The sequence below is a fragment of the Phalaenopsis equestris genome, unplaced genomic scaffold (genome assembly GCF_001263595.1).
Source record: "Phalaenopsis equestris unplaced genomic scaffold, ASM126359v1 Scaffold000136, whole genome shotgun sequence".
NCBI classification, from domain to species: domain Eukaryota; kingdom Viridiplantae; phylum Streptophyta; class Magnoliopsida; order Asparagales; family Orchidaceae; genus Phalaenopsis; species Phalaenopsis equestris.
Genome location: NW_018164578.1, coordinates 1,652,676 through 1,656,644, shown reverse-complemented (window position 1 = coordinate 1,656,644; position 3,969 = coordinate 1,652,676). Strand labels below are relative to the sequence as shown.

The following is a 3,969-nucleotide window of genomic DNA, read 5'->3' as shown; positions in this document are numbered from 1 at the left end:
CGAGCTCAAAAAGTGTGTTCGTGTTCGGCTCATTTACTTAACAAGTCAAACCTGAGCAGTTCACGAACAAAGAGTTTTTTTAACAACTCTAATCATGTAGTCATAAGACAATAGGGGTTTGAGCAAGATTTAAAAATTATTATTTATATTAAACCATCATTTGAATATAATTTAATAGTTTTTATTCTATTTTCTTAATCAATATTTTAATTGGTTATAAATCTTTGTAGCCTTGTAGTCAATTAGATTTTTTTAAAATACTACTTAATATATACTTAATATATATATATATATATATATAAACTTGATGAGTAATATTTCGAGCCGAACACGAAATATTTCGAGCCAAAGCGAGCCGAACACGAACGAACACATCTTAGTTCGTGTTCGGCTCGTTAACTTATCGAACGAAATTAACGAGCCGAGCACAAGCTACTTAGCAAGTCGAACACGAGTTGTTCGCGAACAACGAGCCATTTTGACAGCTCTATATACAACTATCATTATTTTCTAATGATACTTACAAAATATACATTTTTCATCACGATCATAAGTTGCATTTTGAATATTACAAAATGAAAGTCTATCAATAACTATCATCACCTCACTCCAATTGAGTCTTTACCTTCCTTAAAAACATGTAAATGTGAAATGAATGAACACATATTTAGGGTTATAAATGAGTCGAGTCTTGCTCGAGTACTCTCAATTAAAGCTTGAGCTTGAACAGGATTAATTAATCGAGTTCAAGCTCAAACTCGAGCTTAAGTCAACGAGTATGAGCTGACACATGAGCCGGCTTATTTATTATAAAAGAAGAAAAAAAATATTAGTTAAAGCTAGTATTACAATAAAATGAGCATTATCAAAGAAATACAAAAAATTATTTTTAAATATTTTTTAATAATTAAAGCATTGAAATTTAATTTTTTTAATATATTTTATATTAATAAAATTGTAAACATGTCGGCTCACAAGCTAACGAGTCGAGTCAGGACTAATTTGAGCTCAGCTTGTTAGCTCATCGAGCTCAGCTCATGAGTCACTTATCCAGCCAGGCCCATGCGTACTCACTTACACCCTTAGTAGGTTATATAACATCTACAACTAAAATTAATGCATGGAAATTGAAAATTGTGCACGATTATTATTATAAGCATTTCATATATGTTAAACAATTAAGTTTCTATGTCACTGAACATGAATAGGTATACCATAAAAACATAAATCATAGTTATATTAGTGTGCACAAATCATATCATCAATTATGTTTATCATCACATATATTATATAAGTCCGGTGCTCTACCTAATCAATCATATGTATTATTTGCTCTATATCAATCATAATAACACAAATATAGTATCATGTCATTTCATATCATATCAGTAAGAACGATCAATCATATGGTATCACATACAGAAGTCATCACCCCTAGTTTGTTGACACTCATTTCATATCACATCATATTTACATAATTTTCAGTCATATATCATGTTCATACCACAATCCCCTTTAAAATGAAAGCCCATCAACCCATCTTTTGAGGCAGGGTAATACACATTTGTTAGCATGAATCTTAATAACCAACACTTCTTGGGTGTATACAAGTATAGTGTGTGTGTGTATAGCTTACAAGTAAAATAAACTAGTGAAGTCCATAACATAAAAGAGTGAGAGTCAAATCATATGCACCAATAAAAACAAAAATTTCACATTAAGTCTTCATGTGGTTATATTTGTGTCAAAATATACAATTTTAATTATATTTTGATAAAATTTTATATAACAAATTAGAAAATGTGACTCAAACACAAATATATCTGATGAAAATTTAATATGCTTACGTCGAAATGTGTAGCGGTCTAAGTTAATAATATATTAAAAATTACATGATAAAGTTTTTCAAAATATGAAACTATTTCATTTTTTGCAAATTTTGGATAAATAAAAATTTAGAAAACAAGGGAAAAATCAATGAAATCACTAGTAGTGTAATGATAATGTATCTTGGGTTGGTTCAATTTCCTAAACTCACATGTCGAACGAAAATAGAGCAGATTCTCCCAAAAATCTCTTCTTTTCCTTTGTCCCTCTCTTTCTCTCTTTTTTCACCTAAATGCTCTCACGGGTAGGAAATGGGAAAGCCATGTGAAGCTTATGAATGAATTGATTTAGTGAAGTTTTCATAAAAAGGGGTGTCATGTGTATATGTAAATATATGAATTGTTTAGTTTAAGCTATAAAGCTTATATAATCTCCTAATATCCTGAAATGTGAAGTTAAAAAATTATGAAAAAATAGTTATAAAATAGGTTATCATGTCTAGAATACTTTGGTGAAAATAGTTTGCACAACGAATGTCAAACGACTCTAATAATAATAAAAAAGCTTATATTCATAGATATATTTTTTAAAAGGAATTACAATTGTACCATTAATCTTCTATTTTCATCTTTTTAACTCTATAAAAATACTGACAATTCATATTATTTGGAGTTCATCATTTTATATATTGTGGTAAAGACTATTTGTAAATCGGGCTCATAACGATCTCATCTAAATTAATTAAATTTTATAGATTAAATTTTTCTCTTATTCCTGCATGCATCTTTACTTTCGGTCATCATCCAAATAGTAGTCTATTGGCTTGCTCCTTATGCTATTCCTCTTTAATTTCTCATGAAATTAAAACTCCCTAAAATCTAGCCCCAATGAGCATATTAAATTCAACAATATCAAATATTTTGTTCTTGCCTCAAATATTGAACACCATAAATTATCTTTCAATCTCATCACTATCAACAATCATGAGTACGTTTAATGGAGTAAGTCTCTAGATAACTACAGTTTAAATGTTTTAAGAACATGACAAAAAGTTGTATGATGCCTCTATGAATGTATGATTATGATAGAGATTTTCATATAAAAATAAATAAATAATTTAAACTAATTAACCTCATATAAAATTTTGAGGGTAAGAGAAATTTATGGATCAAATTATTTTAATGCTTAGAACACAATCAAATTATACAAACTTTGTTCAAATATTTGAATAATGTTGAATCACGGTCAAATCATTTTTCAATTATTCGTGAATATTATTCAAGTATTAGTTGCATATTACTGAAATAATATGTGAACATTACTCAAATCATATTTAAATTTTTGTCCAACAATACATAAACTATGTTTAAACAAACATCAAATCGTGTTTAAATCATGGTATATGATAATGAGCACTATCTTTGAACATTTTTAAGGCATGTTCAAGCTTTGATCATATTTTATTTAAACTCTATTATTATCATATTCACACGGTATTTAAATTTTATTCAAATTTTAAGTGAACATCATTCCAAACATGTTTAATTTTTATTCAAGGAAAATTTTAACATTTTTCTAAGCTCATTTAAAACAACTTTGAACTATGACATATATAATCAGCTATTGTCATTACAGACAAGTCAGCCCTATCCAAACTTCCCTCCCTCAATCACCAACTTTGCTTCGCTCGCTCATCTTAGTGTCGTACATATTTCTATTTGGTCCTGAATACCTTTTTTTTTTTTTCACACACATGTATCCTATTATGTCTTCATTCTATTGTGTATTCATCTCCTTCATATTATCAGTCCCATTCATGTCTTTTCATCATGCTTTGTTACAAGAACCTCGCCAAGCAAACTCGGTTCAGACATTTAATTTGAATGACTTTTCAAGTGCAATAAACAATTGAACAGATGGTGTAAGACTGATTTGGTTTGAAATGTGCTCTCATACATATTTCTCTAAATAAATAAATTGTAGAAATATTGTCCAATAATGTATATTATTAGAAATAAATACTAAATTTTCCAAAATACAGACAATTTAATAACATACCACAATTCTTTAATATTTATATATCTATCACTTAAACCTTCATATTTACATGCATGGAACTAAAATCATTAATCTTACATGAAA

The 3,969-nt window shown here is 28.2% G+C and overlaps 1 protein-coding gene across 1 annotated transcript in view; it reads right to left on the bottom strand.

The window, feature by feature from the left end:
- Positions 1 to 3,969, bottom strand: part of LOC110021617 (UBP1-associated protein 2B-like) — a gene marked incomplete in the record, with an annotated part of 11,540 nt that overhangs the window by 6,360 nt on the left and 1,211 nt on the right.